This window comes from Carettochelys insculpta, chromosome 3 (genome assembly GCF_033958435.1).
Source record: "Carettochelys insculpta isolate YL-2023 chromosome 3, ASM3395843v1, whole genome shotgun sequence".
Taxonomy (NCBI): Eukaryota; Metazoa; Chordata; order Testudines; family Carettochelyidae; genus Carettochelys; species Carettochelys insculpta.
Window position 1 is genome coordinate 50,480,925 of NC_134139.1, and position 16,922 is coordinate 50,497,846.

Below are 16,922 nucleotides of genomic sequence, written 5' to 3' on the forward strand. Positions count from 1 at the left end.
CCTGCTGCTTTCATCCTTGCCCCTCACCGCAAACCTTCCTGGGGAAACCGGATTCTAGCTTACACGCGATATGTGGGCTTGAAGGGACATCCTGCTGTTTACATCACCTTCAGTCTGAGGTGAGATGGTGGCATATCACACAGTCCGTGAGCACCTCAGTGATGGCTAAGAACCCTGGGCAGCAGAGCGCTCAAGCCCACGTCTTTTCACATTTTCTCTGGAGACTGTCAGGGATGGTTCCACCTCTGGAGCAGCTGAGGTACTGCTACAGGCTGAGAAAGGAGAAAAATCACATTAATGAAAACCCCCAGCTTGCCTTCATCCCATCTCTGTGCCTTTGTCCTGGCCAAGGGTGGTGGTTCCCTGAACAACGAAGGCAGGGCTTCCGTTTTGGAGTTGTGACTTGGCTTCTGGAGCTGGTACATCAGTGGGGGGCTTCAAAGTGGCAGGCAGGATTTCAGGGAGGGGAGCCCAGTGCGGGGAATGAGGGCTGCTTTCCAAAGCAACTTTAATTAACACGCACACGTGCAGCTAATGAGCGTTACGGCATCCCACTCAAAACGCGGACGTGGGACAGTTTCTGGAGCCCGCCCTATTCTATTCAGTAGGAAGGCACTTCTGGATTGCCCATGGATTGGGGAGCTCTTGGACAGCACTGCAAGAGCAAGTCCACGTACGGGCTGCCTGCCTTTCAGCTGCCAGCTCCAAGACGGTTGTTTTTCTTGTCTTCTCGTTTTCAAGGAGCGCGCAGCCAGATGGCCTGTTTTCGAAGGCACTGCGCGTTGGTTGGATGTGTGCTTTCAAGAAGCTGCCAGCTTCACGAGAAGGAAGAAGGAGCGAAAGAAAGGGAAAAAGTGCCATTTGGTATCTCTCGCTGGGATCTAGCCAGCGTTGAGGCTGTGTTCTGAGGTGGGGGGTGGGTCTTAAAAGAAAAATTGTAGGCTGAATTCTGAATGCTGCAGAAACTTTTGGGCTCGGCAGACTTAAGAGGCTGAATTTCTCCATGAGGCTGAGTTCATCATCTCTCCTACAGAACAGCACAGAGCAAATAGTTCCAGGAGAGGACAGCATCAGAGCAAGCTGCGTGTATACAGCTTACTTGCCTGCCAATGTGCCTCAATCCTGACTGGGAGTGACCATCTGGAGTTGAGAACAACAAGAAGTCCTGTGGCACCTTATAGACTAACTGATATTTTGGAGCATAAGCTTTCGTGGGCAAAGACCCACTTCGTCAGATGCATGAGTTGAAGCAGGTCTTTGCCCACAAAAGCTTATGCTCCAAAATATCAGTTAGTCTATAAGGTGCCACAGGACTTCTTGTTGTTCTCGAAGATACAGACTAACATGGCTGCCTCTCTGATACTTGTCATCTGGAGTTGAGTCTCCCTAGACTCACAGCCTGGCCGGTCTGCTGAGAGCACCAACACACTGGCGAGTTGGTGTCATTTGTTTTGGTGCCTTCTGTGATTTGGCCACTGGGATGTGGAATTGGACCATCCAACATATGTAGGTCACTCCAGAAAAAAGGGTGCTCTCATGAGCCGTGTCTACACGTGCACGCTACTTCGAAGTAGCGGCACTAACTTCGAAATAGCGCCTGTCACGGCTACACGCGCTGGGCGCTATTTCGAAGTTAACTTCGACGTTAGGCGGCGAGACGTCGAAGTCGCTAACCCCATGATGGGATAGGAATAGCGCCCTACTTCGACGTTCAACTTCGAAGTAGGGACCGTGTAGTCGTTGCGCGTCCCGCAACTTCGATATAGCGGGGTCCGCCATGGCGACCATCAGCTGAGGGGTTGAGAGACGCTCTCTCTCGAGTGGGGCTCTATGGTCACCGTGGGCAGCAGCCCTTAGCCCAGGGCTTCTGGCTGCTGCTGCGGCAGCTGGGGATCCATGCTGCAGGCACAGGGTCTGCAACCAGTTGTCAGCTCTGTGTATCTTGTGTTGTTTAGTGCAACTGTGTCTGGGAGGGGCCCTTTAAGGGAGCGGCTTGCTGTTGAGTCCGCCCTGTGACCCTGTCTGCAGCTGTGCCTGGCACCCTTATTTCGATGTGTGCTACTTTGGCGTGTAGACGTTCCCTCGCAGCGCCTATTTCAATGTGGTGCCGCGCAACGTCGAAGTTGAACATCGACGTTGCCAGCCCTGGAGGACGTGTAGACGTTACTCATTGAAATAGCCTATTTCGATGTAGGCTTCACGTGTAGACGTAGCCACGGACTGCTGCCAGACAGTCTATGAAGCTTGTTCTGAGTCTGAGGGAAGGACCAGCAAGTCCCTTTTTGGATCCAAATAACATGTTGCGATTGAGATTCTTGTCTCTGCATGAACAGAACCCTCCCCGGGGTGGGTCTGGAAGGCTAAATTAGCCTTAGCTGGACACATATGTGGGGTTTTTTATTTAATGCCCTTTAATCGATAACTATGGCACTTTTTTAAATCTGAAAGGAAAAGTCTGACTGGGGGAGGAAGGGATTCAGAAAAGCGGTGGCATTTACCATTCAGTCTTGTCTTGCTCATGTAGGTTTCTTGTTTGGGTATCAGCAGGCCACAGTAATCAGCAGTAACACTAGCTGTGGGTATTTTGGAAAGCCATGTTTGCGACTGTCCCCTGTGGCTGCTACGCCACTGTGTTTTCCGAGCAGATTCATCTGCCTGCTTGCTGACATCCTGACACAGAGGAGATTGTGTATGTGCGTGTGTGTGTTTGTGTAACTGCAAACCTCATGTCTCTCCTGATTGCATCACATTATTTTCACTAAAACAATCAGAATTCAAGGGTCAGCAGGGCAGACAGTGTCTCCGTGGCAATGCAGGCTGAGCTTTACAGAGCAGGTGTTCTTCAGGTAATGAGGTGAAGATGGATGTTCTGACTCCTACTCTGGTTGTCCCACCCCAGGCAGAGCTTTCTTATACCTATACTCTCGTAGTACATCTGTGGCAACCAGGGTGTCATGGTTGTCACTATGCCATACATCATGTCCTCTTGTAACTTCACAGCAACAGCAAGGACAGAACTCACCGTGGTTGGTGCCAGAAAGCACAGGCACCTGTCCCTCAAGCTAAAGAACCCCTTCCATTCACGGCCTGCAGTACAGACACACATGTCCAAGCTGTTTCGATGGCACTCGCTACAAGGTAGCAGAGCACATCCAAACTGACCAGTTTATGACAATGAATGCAGAGGGCACCGTGCGTAAACTGCTCCATCAGAAATGAATCTGTGGGGCAGGAAAATGCAAAGTAGAATTGAATGAGATTTTCTCCAAAAGAGAAAAAAAAGGCACCTTTATGACACTGTGCACCTTTAGTCTGACCCACTGGTGTATAGAACAGGATGAAATCACTTTATTTGAAGCAGGAATTAATACAGAATATTTGCTTCCCCTATAATCAATATGCAACATGGAAGAAGCCAATTATCAGCTCACTAGTTGTGAGGCAGCAGCCTGTTTGCACAGTGCTAGGGCTCGGGATGATTATTTAGTCAAGTGACCTAATTGCCTGTTCGTCACTGAATGCTGCATAATAGGACTGACACAAGGAGTAAGTTTTTCCATAAATTGTATGAAAAACGCAGAGCATAAGGCGTCAGAACTCCAAGGTTCTGTTCCCAGCTCTTCCACTGACTCACTGCTGACCTTAGGCAAGTCACCTCATCTCTCTGTAGCATCCTGCAGCTGGGGATCATCATACTTACATCTTGCACTAGTGGGAAGAGGCCCAGGAGGTGTAAACCTTTACAAAGAGCTTTGAGATGGTTGAGTGCAAGGTGCTATATTGCTAGGAGTGCAAAGCATTAGGACCAAAATACACAGACTGGCCCCTTAGCACAGCTGTGTCAGTTGACTTTTGCAACCTGTGCATTGGTGGCAAGTCTCTTATTTCCACTCGCTTTATTTTGTCACTTTAGTGTTTCCTGTTTCCCAAGGAAAGGCAGCATCTGCTCCAGTTTAGTTCCCTGCGGCTGTCGCGTCATGCCTGTAATGCAAGCTTCTGTGTAGTGTTTCTAACTCACCAGGCCAAGAGAAAAAAAGAGTGAGACTCTTCCTGGTAGCTGTTAAGCTGCATATAGTTACCTGGCCTAGAGGCATCCGGTGACCACAGGGCACACTAAGTCCCTAACCATGAGCTACCAGGGTTTTGCAAAGAGGTTAAGTATTGTAAAGCGGGAGCAGCCTTCCTCAACAGTAACGAAGGGTCCTGTGGCACCTTACAGACTAACAGAAAAGTTTTGAGCAGAAAAGTTTTGCCCCTCTGCTATATACATCGGACAAACTGGACAGTCTCTAGATAAAGGAATAAACACACACAAATCAGATATCAGAAATGGCAATATACAAAAACCCATAGGAGAGCACTTCAATCTCCTGGGCCACACAGGAGCAGACTTAAAAGTAGCTATCCTACAGAAAAAAAATTCCAAGACCAGACTCCAAAGAGAAATTGCTGAGCTACAATTCATCTGCAAATTTGACACCCTCAGCTCAGGATTAAACAAAGACTGTGAATGGCTGGCTAAATACAAAAGCAGCTTCCCCTCTCTTGGTGTTCACACCTCCAGATCAACTGCTGGTAGTAAGCCTCATCCTTGCTGACTGAGCTAACCTTGTTATCCCCAGCCTTGCTCTGGCTTATTTTTACCTGGACCTGCAGATTTCCATGACCAGTATCTGATGAACTGAGTCTGTGCTCACAAAAGCTCATGCTCAAAACTTTTCTGTTAGTCTATAAGATGCCACAGGACCCTTCGTTGCTGTTACAGATCCAGACTAATGCGGCTACCCCTCCGATACTTCCTCAACAGTGTCACTCAGGTCTGTCCTGGCTCTGCATGGATGTGGTTTTCCTGGACTTGTGACACTGGGCAGGGCCGGGGTTAGTCAATATTTGTCTGGGAGAGTTCTGAGAAGAGTTCAGATGCTACTGGGTTAGGAATTCAGTAGCTATCCGCCTTTCCTCCAGATTAAAATTAAACTAATCCCCCAGCCCAGAGTTAGGATAGGGTCCCTCCTTCCAGCGTTGTGGTGCCCATAAGTGAATGCAGTGTTACCAGTAGGGTTGGACCCAGATATCTAGGTCCTAATCCATCATATGGTCCTTTTGCCTATGCAGTCTATATATAACAGACACTATCACGTTTCACAAAATCTCAAAGGCACTACTGAGTGCATCGAGGAGGCTGTTTGCCTCATGGAAAGGGAAAAGTCTGGCTTCTCTCACCAAAGGTTAATTAAAGCTGGGCTTTGCAAAGGAGTTGGTTCCCATCTCACTTGGAGCCCATGTTGAATGTTTCTTGAGGAAAGCAGACACATGGCCAAATCCAGATTTGCAATAATCTCTGTCAAAATTGGGAAGTGGAAAATTATCAGTGAGAAACTTGCAGCTGGGAGCAACTCAGCCAATCTGATTCAAATAGACCACGACAGCCCAACCTAGAGCACTGGCAAGCAGTAAAAAGAACACACACACACACACACACACACACACACACACACACACACAGAGCAAGTCCAGCTACCAGAGGGGAGAGGCCACAAACTGGTTGCACCCCAATGGAGCAAGATCTTGTTCACAAACATTCATTTAGGTCAACAATCACAAATTGGCTTTGGCAGTATTTGCAACCCCACTCTTGGCTTCTAATGAACACTGAAAAGAAAACAAGGAGTCCGGTGGCCCCATAAAGACCAACAACATTATTAGGGCATAAGCTTTTGTAAGACACAACTCATGCCTGCAGCTGCTCGAAGCAAAAGAAAGAGAGGGATACAGAGAAGGGAGTTTCAGAGAGGTAGCTGTGGGAGTGTAACATCAGTGCCAATTAAACGAAGGTGGATGAGGCTCATCTCCAATGGTGATGAGAAGGTGAGAGTACCTGAATAGGAAATTACTTACTGTAATGAGAGAGCCATTCCCTGTCTCTATTAAAACCCATTCTGATACAGGCTCCACCTCTCAAAACCCGAATTCTGTCGTCCAGCAACATCTGTGGTCCAGCAGGACTACAGATGTTACTGGATCAGAGAGCCCTGGCTCAGATGCTGTGATAAGAGGGGCAGACAGGAGCCCACTGACAAGGGGGCTGACAGCCTTGTGCAGGGGAGGCCAGGGGCTTCTGTCAGCTCCCCGTGCTGGCTCCCTGCATGGGGCCAGAGCAGGTGCGCAGTTCCCCATGCTGGTTCCCCACCCAGGGCTGGAGCTAGCGGCATGGGTTCCAGCTTGGACTGGAGCTGGCAGCTTGCCTGGCTCCCTGTGCTGGCAGCTCGCCTACGGCCACAGCCAGTCCCCATCTCCCCTGTGGGGTCCCTAGCCAGGGCTGGAGCTGGCTCCCCGGACGCGGCTTCTGCCAGTCCCCCAGCTGGGGCTGGGGCTGGGGCTGGGGCTGGGACTGGAGCTGTGCAAGGTTGGCGCCGGTGGCATCAGCCCAACAGGAGCCAGCTGCTGGTAAGGGGGCCGCTAGGGCTGGAGGCAGCAGTGAGACAGGGGACACCCATCGTTTGACAAATTCCCTTTTTCAGGACGGATCAGGTCCCAAAGGTGCTGGACAAGGGAGTTGCAACCTGTAGTGTCAAATTTGCATATTAATTCCAGCTCAGCAATTTCCCGGTGGACTCTGAAGGTTTTTTTTTGCCTAAGAATGGCAATTTGCAAGTTAGCACCTGTGTGTGCGGGGAGGTCGAAGTGCTCTCCCCCAGGTTTTTGAATGTTACCATTCTTGATAACTGATTTGTGTCCATTTGCACTCCACACCAGGAATACTAACCCAGGAACCAAACCCTGCAACTAAGCCCGTTGTCAGCTCTGTCCACGCGTCCACCCTCCTGACACCATCTTAGGGACTAACCACATCAACCACACCATCAGGGGCTCATTCACCTGCACATCCACCAGTGGGATATATGCCATCATGTGCCAGCAATGCCCCACCGCCATGTGCATTGGATAAACCAGACTGTCTCTATACAAAAGAATAAATGGATACAAATCCTCCAAGCAACAGTCATGGTGATGTGTTTGTGAGTGACCCATGGTTTGGGAAGTGGTTTTCAACTTGCCCCAATCATCCCACAGCTGCAGCTGAGTGACAGCCTCAGGGCCATAGAGGTAGCACATCACTTGCATGGCTGTGGCTCCCATAACACATAGCTGTGTATGTGGCCCACAACAGAAGCTTGGTAGAGAACCACTGGTCTAAACCATTCATTGCAGATTTGTGATGAGCAAAAACCAACTCAGCAAACTGAGCAAATCCACTGAGCAAAAATCAGCCTGAATCAAAGACAGACAGGTAAAAATTATTCAATAAACTGTTCACTGCAGATAGCTCATACAGTTCTTTTTAGCGTCAGGTCATCGGCTGGCACACCCAGCGAGCAACTGTGTTTTTCTATTTGCGAAAAGGGGCACAGATGATGATTCAGTTACAAATAGATTCATCCCCTTGCACTCTCCGGTTGCTTTATGGGCCTTAATTAATTCTGCTCACAACGACCCTGGGAGGCAGTGCAATATCACCTCCCCTCCCTACTTTTACAGATGGGGACACTGAGGCACAGGATTGGTTCACTGTCATTCAATGAGTCAGTTGCAGAGCCAGAAATAGACTCCAGGAATCCTGGCTCCCTGTTGTGCTAACTAGGCATTGCTCCTGCTGTGCTGAATTCCATCGAACCGCTTTGCAAAATAATTAGAGAACGTTTATTTCCTCGCTCGTTAAGAACTAAACCCGACAGGCTTTGTACTAGGGGTGCTGAAGCACGGATGAAGGGAAGGGCTCTTCCCCACGATGAGAGGTCAAGAATACCAGCTGAGGGGGCATAAGGAGGGGCCTGGCTCAAGCTGCCAGATAGCTGAGTTTATCCTCAAACCTCTGTGGCAGGGTTTTAGAAATGGGCAGGAATGCAAACCACCGAAGGAGCCATGGGGTGAGGGGAGGGGTGCCCCAACAGGGCGAGGTGGTGATTTGAAATAAAATCATGAATGTTATCAGAATAACAATGCTTTGCCCTTCACTGGCATCTTCCAGCCACTGAACAAATGTGAATGGGTGTTTAGTTGGCTATGTTAATACTAGGCAGGTATTATCCCAGTCTTACAGGTGACACACTGAGACACAGAGAGGGCCAGGCCTGTCTTTTCAAATGTGCCCTCTAATTCCAGGTGCCGCACTTCTTGAGTGTCCAGTCTGAGGCCCGGTTTCCAGTATCCTAAGTGCTCACTGCTCCCACCGAAGGGAGTGGGAATGGAACCACTGAAAAACAGAGCAAAGCTTCCTAGGCTGGATCACCAACAGACGAAAGCACCCAGGATTTGGTGACACGTTTGAAAAGAGTGTCCTTAAGTGACTTGCTCAAGGTCACTCAGGAAAGATGTGGCAGAGCTGGGTGCAGAATCCAGCAGCAGAAACCTGTAATGAAGGGTCACTATTCAGAGCACTCTCCTTTGTCCATGTCAACATGTGACCGCCTGATTGGTGCTCTGAGCCTGGGAATGGGATGTGATTGCTGCAGCAAGCATGCAGGACCTGGGTATTTGGCTTTGCCAATAACAAAGAGACTCATTCCAGGGCCTGGTTCCCGGGCCTCCCCAGCTGTTTTGGTGTCCCATGGAGCTGAAACTCAGGTACGTCTGTTTTCTGGGGAGGATGGGACAATACCCCCGACTGGCTGGGTGGTGAAGGTGGAGCATGGGGCAGTGGGTGGAGCAGCATTTTCAATTGCTTGGTTTAAAGGAAAATGTCTGTTGTTTGACCGTAGATTAAGGTAGAGTTCGGGTGTTCATTGGGACCACACCCCTCTCCAAAGGGTTTGGTTCCACATGGGAATAATCTCAGAAATCAGCTCTTTCTGCAAGACTTCTGACCATGTGGTTCTCCTCCCCAAGGACCCAAAGCTGATCAACGATAGGGCTAGAAGGGACTTTAAGAGATCATCTAGTCCAGCCCAACAAGCAAGTTTCCCTGACCTGGAATCAAATCAGGGCTGCAGCAGTCAGAGCACCCCAGCCTCACCGCTAGCCCACCAGGGAACATGAGAGAGAGAGACCATGAGATTTGGGCATTCAAATCTGAGCTTCCCCAGCAACCTGATCTTTGACAAGGTTTGGATTTGAGCTTCTGGATTGTGCCTAATTTTGTTTAAAAAAAATCCAGTAAGCATATGAAGCCATGAGTTGGATCATTATCCTTTATGGAGTGAGGCTAAGCCAGCCCCGGGGGAATTTGGGGAAGTGAATGGAACAAACAGAACTCTCTAGCCACTTCTCTGTCACAGGGGCTCAGCTTTCCAAAGCTATCACAGGTGCTTGATTGTGGCCAAGCATCTGGTGACAGCTGCTGTACGTAGGTGTGCTCTGTGGCTGGACAGAGTTCAGGGCAGTAATACTGCACACACTTGGGAGACCCAGCACAACTGCAGCTGGGGCTGGTTGTGGTGAAGATGGGGGCGGCTGGTGGGGAGGACAAGGGATTTTTATGTGAGCAAGCTCCAGACAGAAGGGAAACTTGCACTTTCAAGAAGGAGAGTTCAGTGGGAGCCCAGAGTGTGAAATTGAGCAAGCGGCTTTCTGAAGAGAAGCTAAAGGAAACTCCTACCGCCAGTTGCACAACAGAAAAAGACTAAAAAAACATGCAGCTCTTGAGAGAAAATCAGGCTACTTTGCAACTTGGCAGATGTGACAAAAATGCCACTAAACTGAGGTAACAGCCCTATTTGTTTGCTGCACTGATACTGGGCATTATTCCTACTAGTATTTTATTATTTATACTGCAGCAGTGCCTCGTAGCCCCTGCAGTGGGTCAGACCCCAAAATTATAGGCACTATAGAAACACAGAACACAATGGTGGGCCCAGCAGCAGGCCTGTCAGTTGCACAAGGTGAACAAGCTGAGCTAAGGTCAGAACCTCCAGCACCCTGGAATCTTTGCTTTAAAGTCAAGCCATCCCTTCTGCTTGCATACCAAGGGCCCAGTCTTGTAATCATTTCCATCCCTGGTGTGTACTGCTGTGTTAGCCTCAGAGAAATCAATTGGACTGACATGGTAGGAAGCACTAAGTCTACATGCAAGTGTTTGTAGAATCAGCCCTGAGGTCCGCGGTGTCCAACACGCTAGCCACTAGCCACGCGTGGCTATTTGGCCAGTTCAGTGTGGCTAGCTGGTTTGAACAATAAATATATTTTCAGAATAACATGGCTAGTTCATTGCCTACTGCTTCAAAATGGTTGGACATCACAGCCTCAAATAGAAAGCTCCCTGGGACAGGAAACACATCTTGCTTTGAGCAGTTTGCCAATGATATACCAGGAGCTACACTTATTGTTAACAAATAATCAAACATTGTCATTACTATTCATGATTTGTATCACCATGGGATCATTCCTTATGCACCACTGAATTCCGTCAAACCCTACAAGAGACGGACTGAACAATTCCAAGGAAAGCTGGTCTTTGTCACATCCTCACACAGCGCCAGAACCTTTGACATTGTGAAATTTTGATGTTTCATCATGGTTCAGCTTGAAAAAGTGGCTGGCAGCTTAGTTCCTGGAATGGAGGAATAACAAAGAATACACAGAACAATTTCCCAAGGCCCATAGCTTGTAGAAGAAGTGAGGTGCATTCATGAAATCAGTTGTTCACAAATGTAGCCAACAGTTGATAGGAGGAAGTTACTAGCAATTTATTTGACAAATATGGGTCAACCACCCTGAGTACCGGCTGTTGGAAAGATCATTTGTAAATAGATTATTCAACAATTGGTGGAGGAGGGAAATTGTTCACAAATATAATTCCATACACTCTAAGAGCAAGTGAGATGTCTCTGATTGTCAAGAGCCAGAGGAGTGAGTTCCCTCAGCTGAACCTGGGGCTTCAGGCAGGTTAATTGGCCCAGGTGGGCTGCAACAGATTTGCCTGGTTGGCCAGCCTGCTTGATTGGCAGATGGGCACTAAGAGGTATGACATTATGCTCAGCAGCAGGGCTCTGGCTGCTCAGTGTTTATGCATGCAGCTGTGATTGCTCCTGTACCTTTTACCCTGCCCTGTGCCTTTTCTTCAACAGTAGGAGGGATCCTCCCATCACTGTAGGTATTTCACACCCCACATCCCCATGGTAGCTAGGTAGAATTCCTTCATCAATCTAGTGCTGTCTACACTGGGGGGGAAGTTGTGTCATCTTAACTACCTCTGTGATGGGAGAGGTGTATATGTGGATTTTTCACACCCCTGAGGGATGCTGAGGTAACTTTTCAATGTGAACCAGCCCCTAAATCTTTCTCAAGACATGTCTTACTTGAGGGTGGGATTGGAAATCCCTTATGCTCTATGCCTTTAAAGATCCATATACCCTAAAGATAACCTCTGGTTGTGTCAGCAGTAGGCTCCAGCCTCATCACGAGGTTTTAATTTCTGGTGTGGATGGAACAAAGCCATTCTCAGCACTGTTCCATTCAGCATCAGTAAGATCATGGGTCACGTTTTCCAGTAGGAGGTGTGTAGGCCTACTAGGGGGAGGTGAGGGGGGGCATGGAAATCTCCCTGCAAAAGGAAAAAAGTTTTGAGTCAGGATTGTTTTCTGGGGACAGTTCTGTTTGAGATTGAAACACTGATTCAAGATGAAAAGCAATCATTATTTTGTCCACACTGATTTCCCCTGGCCCTCCCTCTTTCCTGCCAAGCAATTAGTGAGTCACAGGCTGATTTCTGGAACCAAGACCCTCTTCACTGAGATTCAGGAAGCAAAACCAGGCAACTGGTTGCTGCAGGAAGCTAATCCAGTTATTCTATTAACCTAAAATTGAAGCAGGATTATGAGGATTATACAAGACTCCCAGCTGTTACTCCTTCCCTGAGTGAAATCTGAGTCTGTGAAGCCGTCTTTATTTATTTAATTTCTTTTTATTGTTTGACCTTTAAGTTTCAGCAGCTTTTTGAATGATGAAACGAGGGCAAAATTGGTAACTAATATATTTGCTTGTGAAGGTTACAAGATAAATGACATCTGGCTGAACCTGCCTGGAAGAATGGCTTCGCCTTGGTGGTTTGCCCTGCTTCTAATCTACAGGCTTTACTAAAAAGGTGCAATTAAATGGTACAAGCACATAGGGCTGCAACTAGGAGCTCCTGAGTTCTCACCTGCCTCTAACATTCAGGCTTTCTGTGGCCTTGGGCACATCTATTCATCTCTCTATATCATTTCCCCAGTAGACAAGATGGGGATCACACTCCTGCCTCACCAGAGTGTCACGTGGGACACTGTGAAGCATTTTAAGTCTTTCAGATCATGCCCTGGATGTTTTCAGGGCTGAGGTGACCAGATGGAAAGGCGATATTCACCGCATTGCAACACAACAGCACTCCACCGGAGGACAAAGCTGAACGACGAGTGGCCGGCACAGCACATCGGAGAGCTCTCAGGGCCAACGAAAAGGCACACGTGTGGCAGAGAAACCACAACAGCGTTGCCACTGATTTCTGAAAGACAAGTTTGTGGCTGAATCTGAAAGTCACCTGACTGGTGTTCAGGAGAAGTGGGTCTAAAGTTCACTCTGCCATGTCTTCTGCAATGCGTCCATAGCCCAGCCTGGTGCTTTCAGTTACCCCGGGCAGGAATGGGGGAACCCAGCACGAGGATGCAGGTGTTAGCAAGTGTAAGCAGGAGTGGGGGATTCCAATGTGAGGGGGCGGATGTTAGCAGGGGGGCACCCCAGTGGGGGGACATGGGGATGTCAAGTTGAGGACTCAGTCTCAGCTCCTGGACACAGCAGGGAAACACTATCAACTTGCACATGCTGTATTGCCAACATCAAGAGATCAACCTGCCCGCCCCCATTCCCCCAAAAGAGAATGGCTTCTTGAAAGCACCATCTGGCAAACACTAAGAACTCTCTGGCAGGCAAGAAATTGTATAAAGCTGTATGACGATTTTTTTATTTCTAAGAAATTCAAAATAACAAATACAAGAAACTATTTTTTTTCTCTAAACACCATCTTCAGAGATGTTATTGGCCCACTAGGAGGATTTGAGGACTGGCACTGGCTATAAGCTAAACTGAGTTTGAGACCCCTGGTCTAAATCATCCACCACTTTAGCCTGTATTATGCTTATTCGTTTAAGAAGAACCTTATAGATCTGTGACAGTTCATTTGTCTACAGTGGACATGAATAACGTTTCGGCCGTAGAGTTACATTTTTCAGTGCTATCTTTAAAGGGCAAGACTTGGAAGCTATGACAGTTGTATATAGTGGAAGTAATTTAGCCTTCCAGGGGTAGAATTCTTTTTTTAAGCTCTTCTTGTAATCTTTGTTATTGCTAAAGCGATCTCTACCCAAGGGCAACTGGGGCCAATCTGAGACGGAACTATAAATAACGAGAGAACCTGGGGCCATTCTTCATTGAGCTGGAGTGGTTGCCAGACACAGTTGACTTCAGATGTTTGTCTAAGGGTGAATGCCTTTGCCTGCATTGCCTCAATATGTATCATAGAACGGAGACCTTATTTAAAGGATTCCACTAGAACGTAATAATACAGGCTGGGCACCCACCAAGGGCGCTGGAACAATATCTGTAGTGCGGGTGCCGAGAACCATTGAACCAAACTGTAAACCATTTTTATGATGGGAGCCACTTCAAGCCAGGAGGTCCACTCCCTGTGACTCCCTCATGCTAGATGCTGTAGGAGTATATAGTAAGGGACAGCAATCTAAGTTTACAATCTAAATAAACAAAACAGCAAAAGGGTGGCTGGGGAAATAGACAAGCAGTTTGGTTAAGTTCACACAACAGGTCAGTAGCAGAATGAGTGATAGCTTCTAGGCCTCTGGAATCTCAGCTGAACACCAAATCCAAGAGCCATACTGCCTCTCTAATGAGCCCTCCTGCATCCCCTACTGGAGTGAAACAGACAGGGTGATACTGGAATCAAGCTGAAAAATCACTGCATGTGAGGCTGTTCAGTGCATGTAGTTCTACTGTGAGAGCTAGGCCAGGATACCAATTGCATATGTAACACCAAGAGACCCAGGCTGCTGGTACCAGGGATAGAACCTGTGAGCATAGAGGCTAAAGCCCTGCACTCTACCATGTGAGCTAAGGGCCAGTTGACTCTTAGCCAATGCTGTAGAGCAGAGACTTCACTCACCCCAAATGACGTCTCAGTGCCTCTGGGTACTACACATAGCAAAAAGGATAACAACTGATTCAAGTCCCTTCAACCACCTAACAACACCAGTGAGCGTCTTGAGTGATGAACCTCATGTTTCTACTAAACTAATAATCTTGTCCAGCACTGTGGGTCAAAGGCAAAGTTCATAGAGAGCTCTTGCCTTGCCACTTCTGCTGAGATAGTCTTGGAAGAAAAAAAACATAGGTCATTAGAATGTGGGGCTGAGACTGACCAATGAGTTGGGAGATTGGCTGGGTTCTGGGAGTCGTCTGAGGGATTTACTCGAGCAGAGTACTCCACTGCTAGACTGTCAACATACAGCAAAGCGTGACTGGGTATCTTATTGGTCCCTATACAGGAGGGAGTTTGTTGTGCTGGCACGGGTAGGGCCTAACTCCTTTTGCTAGAGGGAACAAAACAAGGGAAAGCAGAAGGCTTCTCTGATGCTCCCTGTAGATTAATTTTTGGGAGAAGATTGTGATTTTTACTGCTCAGGCTTTGTGGGTAGTCATGATGGATTTTGATTCTTCTTATGATGTGGGTGAAAACCCTGTTGTTTTGCCAGGCTGGGAATATTTTCAGCCATCTTAAAATAAAGGCCATTTACTACAGAGGTCAGGATGTTTTGTGCATCCCCAAAATCCTGTAAGCTGGGCGCTTGTGTAGTCACTCAGGAGAGATTCAGATGCTGCCCAGCTGATTAGCAGATGCCCACAGCTAGGTTTTATGTTTCTATTGGTGGCGCCCATTTGTACTTGCCTCAGTACCTGGAAAAAAACCTTCGTTCCACACATGGATGGAAAAGATTAGAGAGAACATTGCCCCAGGCTAGAGGTCCCAAACACTAGCTTACACTGTGTGATCAGTGAACACTGCAACGGACCACAGACACTGTCCCTGCATCCTCCTTTTGAGCAGAGTTCTCCACTGCTCCACAAGACATTACGTAATCCTGTCACTCACTTCCGAGGGTGTGACAGGGGGAGGACAGCTGGGCATGCTTATGCAATAAAGAGAGGAAAGATGATCTTTGGCAGGGACTATGCAAAGGTCATATTGCACACAGCGTGCGTCACTAGGGCTTTCAGTGGCTTGCATGTTTCTAGGCAAAGTGGGACAACAGTGTCTCTGCAGAAGAACAAAATTAGTTTGGGGAACCAACCCACGGCCAAAGCAGACTCTTATGCAACTCTCCAGCTTCCAGCAGCTGGTAACATATGCACTCACTTCACCTCTCTGTCCCTAACACTTGCTCCTTTGAATTTATTTTTTAAACTCTTGCTCTCTGGAAGATGGGTTAAGCAGCTGGATAGAAAGCAAAGGGATACTTCGGTCTGGTTTTCTGTTATCCCATCAGGTGTGAAAGGCCACCTGGGTTCAGAATCAGAAATGCACAGAGAAAGGAGCTTTGATACATTAAATACTTGCAATGAAGCACACCTGGAGGCACGTTACCTTGTGGTTCTCAGGGCAAGCAGTCAATGAGCCATAGGATACCACATATATCATCTCCCCGCAGCCCTGTGCAGAGCCCATCAGTGTTCAGTCTCCCTATCTCCAGCAAACCCATGTGATGATTAGACAAGGCAGAAAGCCTGCAGTCACCTAGGCAGGGAAAAATCTCCCAACAGGAATCTACAGAGGGCACCAGGAGGTAGGAGGGAAGGACTGTGGGTGGATTATTGCATTCCTGTTTCCCAAAGCAGTAAACAAACTACTGTAATACTTTGTAACGATTCCTGATATGGAGACAACGCTGCAGAGCAGCACTGAGAAATATCTTTGCACTCTTGGAGCATCCTTCTTAGTCAAGGGGATTCTTTGGTGAGATTTTAATCACAAACGGACTCTCTCAAATTCTCTAGCTTCCACACTGATATATTCACTGTTCCATATTGAAAACACAGAGCTTGGATAATTCTAGCAGTCTTAGGCTGACCTGGCAATTTTTGTCTCCCTTAATCCAGAAGGACCTTTTCCAAGGCTGAAAGGATAGCTCTGTCCCTTTCTTACTGCAGAGACTGCTAACTGTGCTATGGTTAAAAAAGCAGTCTTTTGGCACTTTAAAGGCCAACAAAATAATTTATTGTGTGATGAGCTTTTGTGGGACAGACCCATTTCTTTAGATCATAGCCACACCAGAACAGACTCAAGAAGTGGGTCTGTCCCACGAAAGCTCATCACCTAATAAATTATTTTGTTAGTCTTTAAAGAGCTACATGACTGCTTTTTTGTTTTGATAGAATACAGACTAACACAGCAATTCTCTCTGTCACTACGCTACAGTTACCTTGCCCCAGGAAGTGAAGTAAGACAGCAAGGCTGCATCTACACTGGGAACTAACTTTGAAGTTCCCTTCGAAGTTAGGCACTACTTTGAAGTAGCCAGCTGAGAGTCTACACACGTTTTCCCTTACTTCTAATTTAACTTCGAAGTAGGGGGCCCAACTTCAAAGTCCTTACTCCACTCCTGGGAATGGATTAGTGCTCTACTTCGAAGTTTAACTTTGAAGTTGGGTGTATATAGAAGTTCAACTTTGAAGTTGCTTACTTGCAAAGTTGTACTTTGAAGTAAGCAACTTCGAAGTTATTTTTGTTGTGTAGACACAGCTCGACTCATTTTACTGTATTCCCCCAATACCAGTCACCCAGCAGATGGCAGCAACATCTAGTCACCATCAGCCAGGCTACAGTCAGACCTTCCCTGGTAACCTAGTGTAAGGAAAAAAAAATCTCTGTGGGTCAAAGCTAACTG